Source organism: Macrobrachium rosenbergii, chromosome 10 (assembly GCF_040412425.1).
Source record: "Macrobrachium rosenbergii isolate ZJJX-2024 chromosome 10, ASM4041242v1, whole genome shotgun sequence".
Taxonomy (NCBI): Eukaryota; Metazoa; Arthropoda; class Malacostraca; order Decapoda; family Palaemonidae; genus Macrobrachium; species Macrobrachium rosenbergii.
This window is the reverse complement of record NC_089750.1, coordinates 5,161,074-5,181,936: the sequence shown is the minus strand read 5'-3', so window position 1 is coordinate 5,181,936 and position 20,863 is coordinate 5,161,074. Positions and strand designations below refer to the sequence as shown.

General features: G+C 37.1%; 2 protein-coding genes across 2 annotated transcripts in view; both read right to left on the bottom strand.

Moving 5' to 3' along the window:
• LOC136842446 (uncharacterized) overlaps positions 1-12,307 on the bottom strand; it is a 209,249-nt gene extending 196,942 nt beyond the window's left edge. The window contains exon 1 of the mRNA XM_067109788.1: positions 11,513-12,307. The gene's annotated coding sequence lies outside the window, so the exon portion shown is untranslated. The remainder of the gene's footprint in view (positions 1-11,512) is intronic.
• The window catches only part of lwr (lesswright), a 235,742-nt gene extending 217,670 nt beyond the window's left edge, over positions 1-18,072 (bottom strand). The window contains exon 1 of the mRNA XM_067109793.1: positions 18,063-18,072. The gene's annotated coding sequence lies outside the window, so the exon portion shown is untranslated. The remainder of the gene's footprint in view (positions 1-18,062) is intronic.
• Positions 18,073-20,863: the final 2,791 nt, after the last annotated feature.

The window sequence follows — 20,863 nt, the reverse complement described above, 5'->3', positions numbered from 1 at the left end:
GTGTGTGATTCTGAACTACCCCAGTAAGGGTGTAGCATCATGGAACACAAGTATATACGACAACAACAAATACGAATTCGATGGCGTCAATGAGGAGCCAACAGCATTTTGATGTATGTGATTGAAGAAGTATGTGATCAACTCTGTCAATTAAATCAATTCGTGTTCAACACTTGCTTGTGGATGCAGAAGACAGATGCAGGTGATAATACTTAGTAGAATAGCTTCAATAATAATAATAATAATAATAATAATAATAATAATAATAATAATAATAATAATAATAATAATAATAATAATAATGATGATAAATTAGAAACCAAAAATTCTGTGGTTTTTGCTTGACTTGTGAGAGAAATTTTTTCTTGGTTATTTTTTCTAGTTCATGGAACACTGCAGGAACTTAATTGATGCTTCGGAACTTTCTTTACCCTTTTTCGGTCCTCTTGTTTCTAAATTCGGAACGTTATCATCGCCATTGTCAAAGCAAGTGAGATAGACAAGAAATATGAACAGAATAGAAGAGATTATAGAATTTAGGCCAAAAGCCAAGCTGCTGGGATCTATGAGATAATTCAGTGCTGAAAGGGAAACTGAGAGTAAGAAGGTTGAAAGGTGTAACAGGAGGAAAACTTCGCAGTTGCACTACGAAACAACTGTTAGAGAGGGTGGAAAGTCAAATGAAAGAGAGAATATGAACGGAGGTACATTAAAAGGAATGAAAGAAGTTGCAGCTTGGGGCCGAAGGGACGCTGCAAGGACCCTTAAGTAATGCCTACAGTGCACCACATGAGGTGCACTAACGGCGTTACTCCCCTGCAGGGGACGAGAATTATGAGGAATAACAGTATAAATCACAACGAGAAACCTAATAATGACAATACTGAATTCCCTTTAAATTGAACATGCAAAAGGCAATGTCTGCTTTGTAGCCATTGCAAACAAGCGTCAAAGCAAAGCGCAAACGACCTTCTAACCAATACACTAAGTGCCCAAGGAACAAAAGAACGAAAGCAGAAGGGTGCGTTCATTTTCTCAGAACGGTCGAGTTCATACGGTTGAAAGCCATGTCTGATTTCTTCAATGTGTTATGCAACTGAGGCTTTATAAAGTAACCTTATGCCCTTATGTAACTGATGGGGAATGGGGGGAAAGGGTGGGGAGGAGGAGGAGGGAACGTATACCCCAAGAGAGGTGGCAAACCACACCACTACAGACATGTATTGCTTGAGAAAACGGGAAAACGAAAGCATGTAGTGATTTCCAAATCTTCAAATGCAATAGTCGTTATTCTCTTGGGTCCTATTATCAAGTCAAGATGTACTGACGCAAGACAGTTAAAAGATATTCCCTCATCTACAGATGCATTGCTTAAGAAAACTGGGGAAAACGAAAGCGAACAGAGATTTCCAAATGCTCAAATGCAACAGCACGTTTTCCTAGTGTGTGCTATTATCAATCTAAGGCTGAGTGACGCAAGACAGTTGAAGGATTTCTCTCGTCTGATTAAGAAAATGAAGTTCAATCTCCAGGGAAATTGCAATATAGTAATCTTGAGAAATGACTGACCTAGAATTGTTAACCTTGAGAACCGACCACTACTTCGCTGACCTAATATATTTTCTGTATAATTAAGTCTTTCTCTGGAAAAGAGGCCAAATGTCAGTGGTCTTGCAACTCATTTTTGGGGAGGGGGGTATCCTACCCCCTTCAATGTGAAGAATTATAAGTGCATTTACAATATACATACACACACACACACACACACACACACATATATATATATATATATATATATATATATATATATATATATATATATATATATATATATACAGTATATATATACACATATTATACATATAAATAAAGATAAAATCCACGAAGGAAAGGGAAACACTGGAGTGCTGCGAGGCCTTTCGACTGTCTGTCGTCCTTTACTTAGCAGTCTCTTTCCTTCGTGGATTTTATCTTTATTTATATATTCATCTTGTTCCATATTTTCGTGATTCAGTTATACATATATATATATATATATATATATATATATATATATATATATATATATATATATATATATATATATATATATATATGCGTGGTTGGTTCCAGAAAAAGATAGGACATTAGTCACTGGCGCATTCATCCTTTAAAGCTTATTACTGATTCAAGGACGAATTCATTAGCAAATAAAAAACACGACATTCTATTTCTGTATATAATTTTATGCAACGGTGTGTAATCAACTGATATATTCTCTGTCTTCAGATTTGGATAAAAAATAAAATAAAAGCAGCATCGCATTAAATTGATAAATACAATAAAATATAAAGACAAAAAAAATCCAAAGCACAAACATCTGATCAACTTTCTGCATCATCAAAAAAAAGTTTCTCCCAAAACAGTTTCCCGCTCGCCTTCGCAGCAATACAGAACGCGACCCCTTGACTGTTAACTGTTCATTATTGAAGTCTATGATACCCAGTGAGGGCATTCACACCCTCCGAGGGGTGGGTGTGAACGAACGAATGGGTGTCAAGTTGGCCACCTGGAAAAACAAGCTATTTGCATGTTTATTGGTCCTTTCAAAGTACGAAGGACACTCGCGGAGGTCGAAGTCAAAACGAGGTTACCAATAATACAGGGAATTGCATTGAATAAAGAATGTTTTTTTCTAGCTTAAAGTTTGCTTTGTCCTTTCTTTAAAACCGCGTCAAGTGTTCTTCGAATTTCCTAAGAGTAATGCAATATGAAAACAGTATTCAGTGGAAGGTTTGCATTCCATGGGTGCAATAAGGATATTTTACGGGCCGCGTTCAGTCCGGGGCCGCTGGCTCCTGATACTGGAACAGGAATATAAAATTTTGGAAAATAATTTGGAATATAAAATTTTGGAAAATAAATTGGAACATAAAATCTAAGAGTAAAAATTGGAATATAAAATTCAGGAATATAAACTGGAATATAAAGGCCAAGCACTAAGACCTATGAGGTCATTCAGCGCTGACAGGGAAACTGAGACTAAAACGTCTGGAAGGTGTAACAGGAGGAAAACCTCTCAGCTGCACTAGGAAACAATTGTTAGGAGAAGGTTGAGGAAAGTAAGATGGAAGAAAGCGACTATAAACGGAGGTACAGTAAAAAGGAAAGAAAGAGGTTGCAGCTAGTGGACGAAGGAACGCTGATGGCACCAGCCAACCCCTTGCGGAGAAACTCCCACAATACGTCATCATAACAAAAGGGAAAACTGCAACAGAAGTCTATTATTTTCCCACGATTAATGATCACGATTGTGATCATTAATGTTAAATAATGATCAATCAAACACAAGTGGCAGTCAACATCGAGCGGGAAGGAAAAACTATGGGATTAAAAACTGGCTCATCCAGTTTCTTTTAATCCTCCAGAAGAATCTACTTTAAATTTTACTTATTCCATCATTTTTGCTTCTTTGTGTCACCTGAGACACAGCGTCGATGACCGTGGTTGCTGTGACAACAGTTTGCATATATCAATCATTCAGCCAATCAGTCACTCCCTACATGTGTTACAATCAATCACTCCCTAGATGCGTTACGAGCTCTAGAATTCTATTATTGCTCCCTATTTTCTATAAGCTTGCCTCTTGTAGGAGATGGGTTTGAACTTGTTTTTGATAGGTTTCTTCATATTCTATTTTATACTTCCATTAGGTCTACGGTAAATAAGTACACTATTAATATATATATATATATATATATATATATATATATATATATATATATGTATGTATGTATGTATGTATGTATATATATATATATTGTAACACATATAGTATTATATATATATATATATATATATATATATATATATATATATATATATATATATATATATATATATATATACGTATTTATGTATAGAACATAATACTTCTTTCTCTAAGGCACCACAATCTCTCTCTCTCTCTCTCTCTCCCTCTCTCTCCTTTTATAAACATGCGCACTTCATCTCCCTCTCTCTCTCTCTCTCTCCCTCTCTCTCCTTTTATAAACATGCGCACTTCATCTCCCTCTCTCTCTCTCTCTCTCTCTCTCTCTCTCCTCATACGTGTCCGTGTCTTGACGCAACGCAAATCAAACCCAGCTGCTCCCACGAACACACACACACACACTCACTAACTGAAACCATACGATGCCATCCTACGCTGGCAACGCGCGAGAGAAAATCGAAACCAGGCCGGAGAGGAAATTAAAAACCAGCGCGCCTCAGTCACCTGACGTGCTGACATCGCCGTGAGGTCAGCGCTGACGGAGCTTATTAGCCGCGTGTGTGTAATTCGAGCTGACGTCATCGTCTGTGCATCGCATTGAGAAATGATAGTCTCCTGATGTTGTTCTTGTTATTTATTTGTTTATTTTGTTGTTGTTGTTGGGTTGCGTAATGAGACTGATTATTATTATCTTTGAAATTAACTTTAGGAGTTTTACTTCGAAGAATAATTTTATTATTATTATTATTATTATTACTATTATTATTATTATTACGCAGAAGATGAACGCTGCAAAGAACCTTAAGTAATGCCTACAGTGCACCGCGAGAGGTGCAATTACGGCGCCCCCCCCCCCACTTTTGGGAGTGTATCTTTAATATAAACTTCAGCAGTGTCTATTTTTTTTCTTGTATTCTTTGTAGTTTTACAGGAATATTAAATCGCAGTTTTTCACAGTTTTCCATCAGCACCAATTCCAGTTTTTCTTTTTTTTTTTAATGTTTTACATCAGAACTAATTCAGAGTTTGTTTTTCGTAACACGGAGTTTTAAATCGAAATCAAATAGGTTTACTGTTACTAACTGTAGTTTGCATTATTAATTTCCTGTTACTAACTGTATTTTGCATTGTTATTTTGCTGCTATTAACTGCAGTCTGCATTATTATTTTACCGCTATTAACTGTATTCTGCATTATTTTTTTACTGTTATTAACTGTAGTTTGCATTATTATTTTGCTGTTATTAACTGTAGTTTGCATTATTATTTTACTGTTATTAACTGTAGTTTGCATTATTATTTTACTGTTATTAACTGTAGTTTGCTTTATTATTTTACTGTTATTAACTGTAGTTTGCTTTATTTTTTTACTTTTATTAACTGTAGTTTGCATTATTATTTTACTGTTATTAACTGTAGTTTGCATTATTATTTTACTGTTAATAACTTTAGACTGCGTTATTATCTTACTGTTATTAACTGTAGTTTGCATTATTATTTCATTGTTATTAACTGTAGTTTGCATTATTATTTTACTGTTATTAACGGTAGTTTACTTTATTATTTTACTGTTATTAACTGTAGTTCGCATTATTATTTTACTGTTATTAACGGTAGTTTGCTTTATTATTTTACTGTTATTAACGGTAGTTTGTAGTTTGCTTTATTATTTTACTGTTATTAATTGTCATCTGGATCATCATAAATTCGATTTTTTCTTTAAATGGATTTTTACTTGGACGTTAATTCGCTGTACTTTCATTAACCATAGTAAGCATCTTTACAATTTCGGCGTTTTTCATTAACTGGAGTTTCAAAACGACATTACCTCGGCGTTTCATCAATTAACTTCGGTTTGTCATCGACACTTATCAACTAATTCCTTTCGCTGTCGGAGAAAGGTCACGTGATAATAATAATAATTATTGTCCGACATGCATTTCACCCAAGGATGGAATAGACACACAAAAGAACGTTTTACTTTTAACTAATATAATTAAATAAAATTGAAATCTTCCTGAGTGGGCCTATGCCATTCCCTTTGGTGACACGAATATCGGTTATTAAGTGACCTTTGCCTTACTGAGAACGGAATTAAAATGAAAAATAAAGAAACTTATAATAAATCTGGAAAAACTAGATGCCGAAGTAGCTCCAGGACTCATGCAGAAGAGTGTGCTACTAGAAACAGCGCACACAGTGAGAAAAGTGATGGACTCCTAAGGAGGCAGGATGCAACCCGGAACCCCCCCACACTATAAAAACCACCCAGTCGAATAAAATGACTGTGATAGACAAAAAATAATAATAATAATAATAATAATAATAATAATAATAATAATAATAATAATAATAATAATTGATGTTGCAACACAATGGGACACCAAAGATGATGAGAAAGAAAGAGAAAAAACTGATAAGTATCAAGACCTGAAAATCGAAATAAGAGGGATATGGGATATGCCAGTGGAAATTGTACCCATAATCATAGGAACACTAGGCACGATCCACAGATCTCCGAAAAGGAATCTGGAAAAACTAGATGCCGAAGCAGCTCCAGGAATAGGACGACTGTGATAGACCAAACTAATAATAATAATAATAATAATGACAATACTATAATAATAATAATAATAATAATAATAATAATAATAATAATAATACAGACACATACTTATAATCCAGATTCATTATAATAATAATAATAATAATAATAATAGTAGTAGTAGTAGTAGTAGTAGTAGTAGTAGCAGTAGTAGCAGTATATACTATACTGCACCTAATAATAATAGACAGTGAGGACTTACATTCTCACCCTTAATGGCCCTTTAATTTTTTTTTTAAGTTAGCGTCCCATAAGCGTGAAAACAACGACGCCACTCAATAAGAAAGCGTGTATATACATCAAATAAGCTGAAAATCCCACAGCCGCATGATTGTACCTCTGGGAAAACGCAACACTGGGTGTTGAACCTAACCGGTTTCGTCTTTACACCAAGGTCATCATACGTCATACGCTTACTATTGGCAACGTGAAATACTGAAGTTATTGCACTTTGAATAAGTTTGAATAAGATTTTTCAAGTTTTTTTTTTTAACGAATGAATGTTCTTTTCACGAAGTTCATTAATTAATCGATCCACTGAGCTAAAAATAAAGATGTGAGAAAATCCATAACATTTAAGAAGGAATTAAGACATATCTAATCAAAGACATTTATTGAATTGAATTGATTATAGAATTTAGGCCAAAGGCCAAGCACTGGGACCTATGAGGTCATCCAGCGCTGAAACGGAAATTGACAGTAAAATGTCTGAAAGGTGTAACAGGAGGAAAACCTCAAAGCAGTTGCATTATGAATCAGTTGTTAGAAGAGGGTGGAAAGTAAGTTGGAAGAAAAAGAATATGAAAGGAGGTATAATAAAAGGAACGAAGGGCCGAAAGCACACTGCAAAGAACCTTAAGTAATGCCTACAGTGCACCGCATGAGGTGCACTGACGGCACTACCACCTTCGGAATCCATTCCATTGGGAATGAATTTTTAAACGAAATATATCCATTCATTAAATAACAGGTCACGTACAACAGTGGCTTAACCAGGAGGATTTCGGCCAATTGCAAATGCTCATTTTTTTATCATAATAAAAATGGTATGTTTTTTTGATTGTTTTCATAACCATAAATAAACAAAAAATGACACTGATTACACAGTTTATATATATAAAATACATATGTATGTTATATTTTCCATATTACCAGTAAATATAAATAAATATATTTATATATAAATATATATATATATATATATATATATATATATATATATATATATATATATATATATTTATCACATCATGTGATTCATTATGGGTTAATATATCCTGAGTCCTCGTCCGTCGCTGGTTCGACACGGGTATTATCAATAAAAATTCCCCTTCGGTAACATATATGAAAATATATTATTTCCTGAGGTAGAGCGAATTGATATTATATGATTATATATATATATATATATATATATATAAATATATATATATATATATATAGCATATATATGTATTATACATATATACATACCCTATGTAATTCCCCTCCTTAACTTCACACTTCTTTCTTCCTGTTCTATTTCATTTCAATCTCGTTCCTCCGCTAAGAGTAAACTAAAATTCATGAACTCGACACATTTACTCGGAGGATGCGGAACTCTCTCTCTCTCTCTCTCTCTCTCTCTGATTTCTTCTGTGTTTCCTGGATTATCAAATTGTCTGTCATCACTGCATGAGAGACGGCCATCAATGTATTTTGTTTGCTAAAAAAGATTGAGTAAAAATGGCGCCGAGGTTTCTTCGGCGCAATCGCATCTTCTGTACAGCCGCGACAGTATAATCAAGGCCACCGAAAATCGATCTATTTTTCGGTGGTCTCGGTATAATACTGTATGAGCCGCAGCCCATGAAACTTTAACCTTAAATAAAATAAAAACTTGAGGCTAGAGGGTTGCAATTTGGTATATTTGATGATTGGAGGGTAGATAATCAACATATCAATTTGCAGCCCTCTAGCCTCAGTAGTTTTTAAGATCTGAGGGAGGACAGAAAAAGTGCGGACAGAGTAAAGTGCGGTCGGACAGAGAAAGCCGGCACAACAGTTTTCTTTTACAGAAAACTAAAAACCGTCTCGGTTTCCTTAGCGAGAAAATGTTCGGAGACCGCAAACCTCCTCCAAGGTTGAAAAACCAAACCAATACTCTACCCTCACCCTCAACAACCCCACCAGATCCGTAGGGGTGTAGTGGTGTCATTGGAGCTATCGAGGTGCTCTGTGGATATTACTTAAGGTTCTTTGCCCCGTCCCTTTGGTCTTTATCTGCAACATCTACCATTTGTTTCACTGTACCTCCGTTCATATTCTCTTTCTTCCATCTTACTTTCCACTCTCTCATATCAGTATTGTTATGAGTGTTTCGGTGCTACTTTGGCTTGTTATCGCACGCGCCACCTACTCTGAGGTGCTAGTACTAAACATGGCGGAAGCCTTGGGACGCCATGTTTAGTACTAGCCCCTCGGGGATCAAAGTATTATATACACCCATTTAGATTGTGTGGTCGACAAATTATATGAATAAACGATATCTTCGTATTACCTTATGGTGTTTAGTACTAGCACCGCGGAGTAGGTGACGTATAGATAACAAGCCAAAGTGCCACCTAGTGTTTCATAGGGCAACTGCGAGGTTTTCCTCCTGTTGCACCTTAAAAACCTCAACTCTAAATTTCCCTTTCGGCGCTGAATGATTTCATAAGTCCCAGCGCTTGGCCTTAGGCCTAAATTATATAATTCCAATACCACCGTATCACCAGGGTCTATTATACAGATCTGAATCTCTCCCAAGATCGATCCAGTTATTGGCAGTACCGAGAACCATATTTTAGTGGATTTTCGTGAAACTGGGCGAATAATTTTGTTGCATAAATTCTACAAACAAACAAACAAACAAACATAAAAGAGATAAATAAGCGCTGCAAACCATCACATGACAACTTTCCCCCTGTTTTCACAACGGGGAGAATTAAGGCAATAAAAAGGGTACTGTAGCAGACAAATAAAAAAAAACAAATAAAAAACAAAAAATAAACAGGTGCAAGGAAACACCGAGTTAAAAGTGTGAAATCCACTGAAGAACTTGTTTGGGGATGGGGGGGAGGGGTGATGTGACTGCTTCTATCTGGCTTTATAAGCGGAGATCACGTTGGGGTGAACAGATGTTCTTCTAAGGCGGCAACGACAAAGAGAACAAGAACCACTGGGTCACGCTTGATGGCCTGGGTGAGGGTCGATAGAGGGGGGACCTTCCCTGATAAACATGGATGATGACAGTGGTGATGATGATCACTATGACCTCCTATAATAATAATTAAATAATAATAATATTATTATTATTACTACTACTACTACTACTACTATTAATATGAGAACAACAACAACAACAATAATAATAAGTAAGTATTATTATTACTAAAAAATCGCACATATTCGTATGGAGCCCTCTAGGCCTATACGTACTATTGTAAACTCCTCTAAAATAATCTCCAGCCATTTATAGATAACACTTTTCCCCAAAAAAGAATTTATTTAATCAAAACTGAAGGTAATTAAACTGAAATATAGCTATGCCCCTGCATGAGAACAATATGACTTTGAAAATTTCCTACCCTCGCATTTGCACAAGTCTCTCACTTTCTTTCCCTACTGCAGTGCTTTGAAATTTTCATTCTACCTTCATGTTTCCCTATAGCCTCCCTTTCTTAACTGTATCCATTTCCTTTAGAGAGATCACATGCTCAGAAAATTAAGTTTAATTTCTAAAACGACCGAACTGCCGGCTACACACCTGTTGAGTTTAATTCCTAGGTCGACCGAGGTGCCAGCTACGCACCTGTTGAGCCTAGACGCTCAGGAAAGGGAAATATGAATAGGCTATACAGATGCAAGACAATTTCTGATGGTTGGTTTACATTAGCTGTCCTTATGCCAGCACCTTTCCTTGCCAGAGGGTGGCCCGTACGTGTGGTAAGGTGTTAAAAGGAAGTGGCCTGTCGTGAACCTATGGTCTAGGTTTGGTTCAACCAGCTGAGATAATGTTACGATATGTACTAGGCCTAATTGGAATTGGAACCTCAAAAGTTCAAGTGAAGATCCAATGCATTACTATCCTAATTCTCCTTGTATCTGAATAATTTACTTATGTTTTCTTTCTCGTTATTAATTTGAATATTTTTCCTTTTCTAATAACTGATCTCTTCTTTCAGTATTTCCTGTTGCCTTATAATAATAATAATAATAATAATAATAATAATAATAATAATAATAATAATAATAATAATTAACTGGGAACAATTTCTCTTTACAATAACTAATATTAAAGTTAAAATAAAAATACACATTTTAGCGCGTTTCCTTTATGAGTTCGGAACATGGTATTGGTGTTACCTATCAGTACCTAACTTAAATTTCGTCATACTTAGCAACGAACCCGGTAGACCCAGATGGGAACCCTCGTTTTATCAATTCCAGTCAGTACCCCTGCATGCGCCTACGCTAATTTGCATGTAAACCAAATCTTAAAATATTTACAATGATCAAAAGCGTACTAACAAAATCCTTCCCATTTCGAAACTACAAACATCAGAATCTGCTCCAGACTTTCTCACTTATGCAAACAAACAAAAAAATTAGCTTTAAGATCATCCGATCAGGTAAGCAACAAAATTACTTATTTTGTCTTGTAATTTAGTAATAATACTGTATAATCAACGAAACAATAATCTCACATTACTGTTTAAATAATAACAGTAAAGACAAACACTCCATCATAAAAATAACTTCAGAGTGTAACGCGTGAAGTATAAAAATCAACAATCATCAGGTATTTTAACTGAGAATCTTACAATAATGTTGGTCTAGCGCAAGCAAATATATACAGTCTTTTCACAATTTAGTCTATTCTGTGTTTGGGCCAATATAAAATCCCTTTAAGGCGATCTAGTAAATAATAGATACCTTCAAAATTTAAAATTTAACTTCAGGAAATACATAAATAACACGTAGAGCAGAGGATCCTTGTATTACGTTATTGTGAATTAAACTACTTTAGGTTAGGTTATTAATCGTAGAAAGTAACAGATACTATAAAACATGCAGTCAGTCCCAGAAGTGAATTCTCTGACTTAAATATATTAAAAATCAATTTTCTCAACTTACTTATCTTTTGCTGTCTTTTAGCAATATTACTAGTGTCCCCGGCCATGGGCAATGCTCCCGATCAGCAGAAAATAGCTGTTATATTATAATATTTCCACTGTCGAATTTCACAATTCCTTCCTCCGGCTACATGAAGGCGATTTAGTCCTACTAGAGTGCCAAATGTAACGACAGTGTCAGCACACAGGCCTACTGAATTAAGTCTCCATCATAAAAGGATGGACAGAAATGCCGTAAAATTCACTACAGATTATTTCAATCTGATTTCCGTTAATTAACAGGCCACAAAACACTGGAAGAGATCTACAGTAGATTCACGCTAAGCAACGGGTGACTTTTTTCCCAGTCAAGCGCCTTTATTTGCAATCCAATCGGCGTTTTAACACTTATTAAAGTTGCAGGAAGTACCGCCAAGCAATCGTGCGAACTGAAATGCTTGTCATGCCACAAGTAAAATGACGAAATGGCTGCGGGCTACTTGGGTACTGGGCAAGTTTTCGTGCAAGTCCTTCTACAGCAGTTCTTGGTTCCCCGGTGAATAACACACTGACGGAGGGAAGAGAGGAGGAGTGAGTGTCGACTCGTCCTGGCTACCACTCCATGTTGTCTTCTAGTTATTCCAACTCCTCCTTCTCCTCCATGCATATCCTCCCCCTCATGCGCTCCTCCACCCCCTCCTCCACTCTCAGCGCGACCCGTTCTCTGGAATTGAACGTTATAGGATTACACGAGGCAGTCACTCAACTATTCAAATCGTCAAATGCATCGCTTTCGCCTCAGACGACAGATGCTCCTGTCGCTTCGTACGTGGAGCGAAAAATATCGTACGTTAAAGATAATCAAAACAAATAATCAATTTCTTTCGAAAACACTTGTTTTTTTAAAATGTTTTTCCTCTTTATGACTGCCAGGGGTTAACCGATTGTCTCGTTTTAGTTGTAAATTACATAATTACATGGTGTACACACATGAACTTGTTTATCGCTAGGGGAAATTATTCAACTGTGTGGCGTAACACATTATATGTAAAATATCATGAAAATGTTTATCAGCATCTTCAAGATTTGGGTATATTATATAGTTGTACGGATTGCACCCGTATAGATACCTGTACGGTAGACCTGTTGATTTATATGCACCCACAAGCCTAGACCGACTTAGACCGATGGAAATGTTTTTATATTATGTATCGATCTGGTCACAATAAACGCACGTTTGTACGTTACGAATATGTTATTTTACAAGTTCTGAAGTAGCTAACTTGAACATTTACACTCTTTAGCCTAGGCTATGTATGTTTAAGACATATACACTTGCTACTTAAGCAACGCCCCTCATCTTTTAAAAGTAACCATAAACAACAGCTGACATAGTTGTGATGACAAGATGCTCGTATTTATCCATTGCATTAATGTGTTTATGTCTGTGTCACGTCAGTTGAGGCTGACGTTTTAGAACCAGGGGGAACAAGCCTCTGCAGATGGGTACAAGACTCTTAACACTAAAAGACATTTTCAAGTATTAGAAGTATTACGGAATATGAACTGAACGAATGTGACCTTCATTACCGTTTGTAAAATTACCTATTTTCGAATTTTTCTCCACTTAACGCCATCTCGCCCAAAGGCGCCACGTTGGTGTTAAATGGACAAATGCAAACGCCCAACCGACCGAGGCAAGTCTGGCCATGCTGTTATGGATTAATCTGGCCTTATGCCAGCACACTGGCTCTTGCCTTTAGCGCTGGCTGACCGTAAGGTGAGAGATGCGTGTTGTTATGAAATCTTGTTAAAGCATAACATATCTAAATAGTACCATAGTCCTCGGGAAATCCGGTTTGTTAAGTTTTATTAGGACTACAAAGTCTACCCCAAAGCCAAATCAAAGTCCTTCAAAAAGAAGGCATCACGGCGACCCCATGTAAAAATGGGAACAAGCTGGGAAGAAGAAGAAGAAGATTTTACTTCTATGAATCATTGCCGCATCTATAATGACATCTTGTGTTACGAGTGTGTGTGTGTGTGTGTGTGTGTGTGATGGAAGCCAGTAAATTAATTTTCTTCTTCCTTTACTGTGAAGAACCCAGACAACGCAAACACACTGCAAGGACAAAAATCCCCATAACAACCACGAGGGCACAAAAAGATCGACGAAATCACATATAACCGATGACGAAGAGGAAGCACCGACTTCTCCGCCATGACTCGGCGTAATTCTTCCTGTAATGAGAGCGTAATTAGAAGAGAGCGAGAAAGACTGAAAAAGATGCGAGCAGCGAGAGATAATTACGAAATGAAGCACCCAGTGGCCTTGAGAGAGAATTTCATCGAGACGGGAATCAAGAATGCATGAAGATAATTTTAAAAAGAGGGACAAAAGAAAACACTGAAAATATGATTTTCAGGAAGTTCTTCGGGATGGGGTTGATAGCCTCATGCCTATTCTCAACCGTGGTTCCTAGCCACCCAGTTAACTAAGTATCAGGTACATAACCCATTGTTTATGTCAACGGAGGCACGATTGATTTTTTTCAAGGAAATGGATCTAAAATGTTATAGTGTGGATGAATCCCCTGTGCAGAAAACTTTCACGGCACTAGCCACTTCATACACTTACACAGAGGGCTCACCACCAGCGCATCAAACAACCTCACAAGGGCTGCGCCACTTACCTCTATCCAGCGAGCAATCTCCCCCTTCCTGGATGCTGAGACCCCTTCTTTCAAATACCTCTTTCACCCCATCTATCCACCCATTTCTGCTCATTCCTCTCCTCCATACCAGCGCTTCAGACCTGTCTCCTCTTTTACGCCATCCTGTCATCATCCATTCTTTCCACATGACCAAACCATTTCTAAGCACTTTGATCCATCCTTTCACCTACCTTAACCCTTTTGTGATTCCTTCTGTGATCTCCATGTTTCTAAGCATTTAATTTCTTCTTGTTTCACATAATAATATGTGAACATTTCATCAATGCTGCTTTTACCTTTCATTCACATTCAACATCCACACTTCTTTTCCACAGCGGAGAGCTGGTTCAGCAGTTCATTCATACATTCCAATTCCAACCTTGCTTCTAGATATACATATATATGTATATATATACATGTGTATATTTATAGATATACATCTTCTTTCTGTATTTCCTATTATCTTTCATAACTTCTTCCAAATGAACACTGTAACCTTTGGAAGCTTGAATTTCAAGTCAATGACCCCTGCAGGCCTGTTCCATATGAACAGGGTTCATCTCCTGAATAATATATATATGCATATATATATATATATATATATATATATATATATATATATATATATATATAGAGAGAGAGAGAGAGAGAGAGAGAGAGAGAGAGAGAGAGAGAGAGAGAGAGAGAGAAGAAAAGTTAAGTACCTCAGTTTAACCAGACCACTGAGCTGATTAACAGCTCTCCTAGGGCTGGCCTGAGAGAGAGAGAGAGAGAGAGAGAGAGAGAGAGAGAGAGAGAGAGAGAGAGAGAGATCTTTTAATTAATACTCACAAAGGTCATACTGTCTATCATTCAACTCATTCTGTCATACAGAGTTCCCCCTGGCTTTCTCCCGCAGAAGTGCTTGGTCTGGCCTCCTGCTATTTAGCAGATGATTCACGCCTCGTTCGTCATACTGTCCAACTGTAACGACCAAAAGAAGAAGAAGAAGAGTGAGTCTATGGTTCAACTTCAAACGAGTGTGAAACGATCCGAAGTGTCTCAAGAGGACGCAGACACTTGGACACCCTTCGAGCCCACTCGACCTGTTCTTTAATTTTCCCCTGAATGTGTGTGGCTCTAAGTATAAAACTGCAGGCCCCCGTAGGGAGTTAGCTAGGGGCCGAAGGGACGCTGAAAGAACTTCAAGTAATACCTACAGTGCACTATATGAGGTGCACTGACGGACGGCACTACCCTCCTAAGGGAAACGTCCTTTGTTAATTGGCAACAGCTTTTTTTTTTTTTTTTTTATTGGGAGTTTTTCGCTTTCTTCAAATTCTTTGTTGACAAGTAACAGCTTTTGCAAGTTTTCCACTTTTGTTGCTGAGGATGAAGAGATTTGTCAGCACTTTGGTTCCTTTGATGCAGTGCAGGAGAAATGATTATTAATGAGCCACAAAAACACGAATCTAATATTGCCAGTTAAAAAAAAAAATTATCCTTCACTTTTTTTTATCGAAATTCACAAGCCAATACGACCAACCTTTGCTGAAGATTGTTGAGATTTAATTATTTACCCAATTTCTGTACAATTCTCTATTCCTATTTCATTTTTCATGGCGATATATTTTTTTTTTTTATGCTATCAATCATTCCGTAAGATGAAATATTTGTACTGCTAAATTCACAGCTAAAAATGAGACCAACCGTCATATTTTTGTGAGACCGCCTTAAAAATGATCGAAATTTTTTTTATGTTGTAATTTATCTTATTAATTTTCGTCCAAATTATTTTTACGTTGTAATTTATCTTATTAATTTTGTCCACTTGCATACCCCCCTTTGTTTGCCATTGGCTGGCGAAGCCCAGTTTCATTTTTCGTACGTCAGCGCATTAGTGAACCAGTGGATCGGTGAGTCATCCCACTTCATCTCCAAAAGAAGTTTTCGTTACACTGACTTCCGTTTGTTCCTCCGGGTTTTTAACGGCCCATACCTGTCTCACATCAAGGTGGACTCGACTCTCTTCTCCCAGCACAAGGGGCCCTTTTGATCAGCGACCTTGCAGGTGAGATGCAACACGATAAAGAAGTCTTTCTTGAGACAGTACTCATCCACCTAAACCAAAACATTGACGTCTTCGTCACGTATTCCGAGTGAGAGTGAAACTCTTTTAGAGATCTGCCCCTACGACCGCCATCTTGGAAAGAGTTGATAGGAGAGCTTTGTGCTAATGTTCGGAGCCGCTTGTTTTAATAATATTGGGCATAAAATGAGTACAGTTCTGGATGGTATCTTTGGAGGGGTAGATCAACTCGTTTTATTATTATTATCCATGCAAATATTATTATTAATTATGCAATGCGTCATAGCGTTTCATTAACTATCGGGGCAGGTTCGGACGATTACAAATGTTGGTATTAATGATACCATGCATGAAATAGTTTTATTAATCATCGGATATTTGAATTTATGTTTAATTGTTTTACTGTTATAAACGGATTATAGAATATAAATACAAGTTGTTCCCTCTGAATGCCTTTTGAAAGAAGAAGTGCATAAGAAGAGTCGCGGTTTTTTTTATCAAGTGACTATCGAATACTAACATTCATTAGCAAAGTGAAACGATGCTGAGTCTGGTCAGTCCTTGGGTTGGTAACCATCAAGAAATGCCAGATGCCAACGGTACGTAAGCACCTCCACCATCCAAAGGGCAGGGTGTGTGGTTAGCAGTCTCATTCCAGTTATTTTTGTTGAAAACATTGAGTGCAGCACCTTCCAGAGGCGTCCCCCCCCCCCGCTCTGAGGAGAGAGAGAGAGAGAGATAAAACCTTTTTTGACAAGAGTGAATCAAAATAAATTTAGGTAATTTGTATATTCTAATTTAATTCCTCTCTGGATCCACAAGGGGGTCCTCACTTACACTTTTCTACAGTTAGAATTTCAGCCACTGCTCCATTACGCTTAAAGAAAGGCCCTAGTCTTACCAGATCGATTTCGGGTGTGGAGGATGGGGGTGGAAATGGTGATATAGGCTCCCCGTCTTTAAAAATCTATTGTATCCTTGATGATCTAAGATCTGAATTACATATGCAGTAGTTAGTCAACTTTGGAGGGATTCAGCCTACGTGGAAAGCAACATGGGTCTAGCAACTGCACCTCAGCGGACAAGTTGTTTAAATGATATGAAAGAATGTTTGCTTGCGTGCATTATAATGGCCCAAATAACCTCTTTACTTCTGTTCCATGTTGTCTTAAACGGGTAAATCAAGATATAATTACGGCTATCACGATATAACACAGTCTATCTTTCCCCCCACTTCACTACTCTCTCTCTCTCTCTCTCTCTCTCTCTCTCTCTCTCTCTTCGTTGGATGATGATGTTCATTTTAGTTTCAAAATCTATCTTTTTCCACCTCTCTCTCTCTCTCTCTCTCTCTCTCTCTCTCTCTCTCTCTCTCTCTCTCTCTCTCTCCCTCCGTTGATAATGTACATTATAGTTTCAAAATCTATCTTTTCCACCTCTCTCTCTCTCTCTCTCTCTCTCTCTCTCTTCATTGGATGATGATGTACATTATAGTTTCAAAAAACCTCTCTCTCTCTCTCTCTCTCTCTCTCTCTCTCTCTCTCTCTCTCTCTCTCTCTCTCTCTCTCTCTCTCTCTCTCTTCGTTGGATGATGATGTTCATTTTAGTTTTAAAAATCTATCCTTTTACACCTCTCTCTCTCTCTCTCTCTCTCTCTCTCTCTCTCTCTCTCTCTCTCTCTCTGTTGGATGATGATGTTCATTTTAGTTTTAAAAATCTATCCTTTTACACCTCTCTCTCTCTCTCTCTCTCTCTCTCTCTCTCTCTCTCTCTCTCTCTCTCTCTCTCTCTTCGCTGGACGATGATGTTCATTTTAGTTTTAAAAATCTATCTCTCTCTCTCTCTCTCTCTCTCTCTCTCTCTCTCTCTCTCTCTCTCTCTCTCTGGGAGGGTATTCTTGAAAGTCGACCCCTGGCTCCGGCCATAAGTCCCTTTAAGTCTAGTTATTGAGTCTAATGGACACCAACGACCGTGACCACTACTAAGCCACCTACCTCCAACCCCACGACACTTCCTGTTTTGCTTCGGGACTCCTTCTGCGTTTCAGGGGCGCCCTCGAAACACCTGCTCCTGCTGCTGCTGCACTTGTCGAGAAATGGTCGACAAACAAACAAAGAAAGCAAAGATTTTTTTTTTTTTTTTTTTGCTCAAGTTATGCAAGAGGTATTGAGCAAGTCCAGTAGACCCACAGGATTACAGAACTGGTATCGTGAGTCTATGCAGAATTGAAGCAGATGCCCATTTGTTTTTATTGACAATCAGTATATATACTGTACTGTACACACATTACATTATATATATATATATATATATATATATATATATATATATATATATATATATATATATATATATATATATACACATATATATGTATATATTACATTAAATTGGCAAATAATTAGTTATCTTACATTATCTTATTTTTTTTTATTTAAAGGCTTACAATCTTGAGATACATAAGAGTAGATTTACGTAACAAAGTTATACATAAAAAAAAAAAAAGTTATTTACAATTATAAACTCTTATAACCTATTCATTTTACATGAAAAATAAAAAAATTCGCAATCAGTATATACATACATATATATATATATATATATATATATATATATATATATATATATATATATATATATATATATATATATATTACTTTAAACTGGTAAATAATTAGTCATTATCAGGCGTTATCTTATTCACAATCAGTATATGTACATATATAAATATATTAGTTTAAATTGACGAATAATTAGTTACTTCTATAAAATAGCCAATAATTAACCATCACCTGACAGATATTTATCCATAGCATGTGCAAAACCAGCTGTTGAAAGACAAAATAAATAAACTAAGAAAAATAAGCATATAAGAACTGGTCTCGTTAAACAGCAGTTGTCTAATTAAAGTTAACTCGCCGTTGCATCACGTTGTAGTCTGTTGCACTTTCCAGCTGATGAAGAAGTGCATACTACATGTTAGTTATGGCTGGTGCTATGAAAACTTCTTTAACAATTTAAAGAAACTTTTCACAGTATTTATAATAACATTAATAATTTATAAATGTTGCTTAACAAGAACCAGTCATTCTCGAGTTTGTCTGTTCTGGAGCGCGAGAAGAAGAACAAGGAATAAGGTACTAGTGTAGATGTCTCATATGGGTGTCTGCCGGAATCACCTAATTCATTCATTCACACTCTATACAGCAGCTTCTAATCACAGGAAAATCTTCATTACGCCCCCTGCTCGGTTGACCTAAGCCTACCAGATGTAGCCATCGGGCTTTTGACACATAGGCCTATCTTAGAGCCCCTCAATGCCAAAAGGTTTATCAGAATACCCTTTTGTGATGGCCGTTAGGTGACACTCAGGCTTTTGAGAAACCCATTGATTTCAAACGGTTCCTAACGAAGTCTTAGTCTTCCTGCTTGAAGATGTCTACTGTAGCTGATATATTAGTCATAAAATGCGTATAAACTGTTCATTTCTGGTGAAAATAAAGCAAACGAGGCCGCAAAAGCAAGCGAACGCCCTCCTTGAAGGGTGGCAAAGCAGAGGAGACCGATACCCGTTTCTTAGCCTAACTTTGATGAGTGGCTTCCTGCTTATTGGGTTATGATAGACGGGTGTTTATTATCGCCTCTTCAGCTTCCACGTCTAGACTCACGCGCCAGGAATTCATGCCGGAGATATTTATTTTTTAAATAGTTATATGTGAAACACAACGCGCTATTCTTGAGAAGACAGTGAAGGAAAGATTCTTATCTACCGTTATTGCGTAACCTAAGCCATAGAATTTAATTTAGAGCTGACCAGAGTGAAATTGATGAAGACCAAAATAGGATCTGTATATGTTTTTTGGTTTCTGGGTTTGTCAAGAGGACGTTTAGCGGTGTATGGACGCCTAGAGATGTGGCAGGGAAGAAGAAAATGCAGTAATAAAAAAACCAAGTAAGCAGAAAGAGAGAGAGAGAGAGAGAGAGAAGAGCGGAATGGGAGGGTCTAGGATGGAAGGAGGGGTAGGGGTGCGGGAGGTTAAGATAGTGCATGAATAGACCGATGTAAGGGCTGTCTCGTTCTGGCAGTTAAGGCAAACTACCAAACTGACCTCTTGGTCTCCCAGCGCATGTTTCGGGGTGTCTCCTTTACAGCTTCAGTCACTTTGCCTTTATTTATGCAACGTTTCCTCTCTTTTCTTCTGCAACGACTTCGTTCGTTCTCTCAATTTGATCATTTATGCAGAGCTTGGGGGTGCGTCTATGATACTAAGTAGGAGACTGATTTGTTGTGGGTTTCGTTCTCAGAAGACGTTATGCAATTCTCTCTCTCTCTCTCTCTCTCTCTCTCTCTCTCTCTCTCTCTCTCTCTCTCTCTCTCTCTCTCTCAGTTAATCATGAGCTGTATAAACTGAAGTTGTTCTTATGACAAACATGTCTAGTTAAATTCACTGCATGTAGCAGTTCTGTAGATCATTGTCAAATTAGAATCATATTATGGTCTAGCTGACAGATACACTTATATGAATTGATGTTTAATAGTAAACAATCCCAAGGAAAAACAATTTTTAATACAGAACAGCTTCCGGCCGAA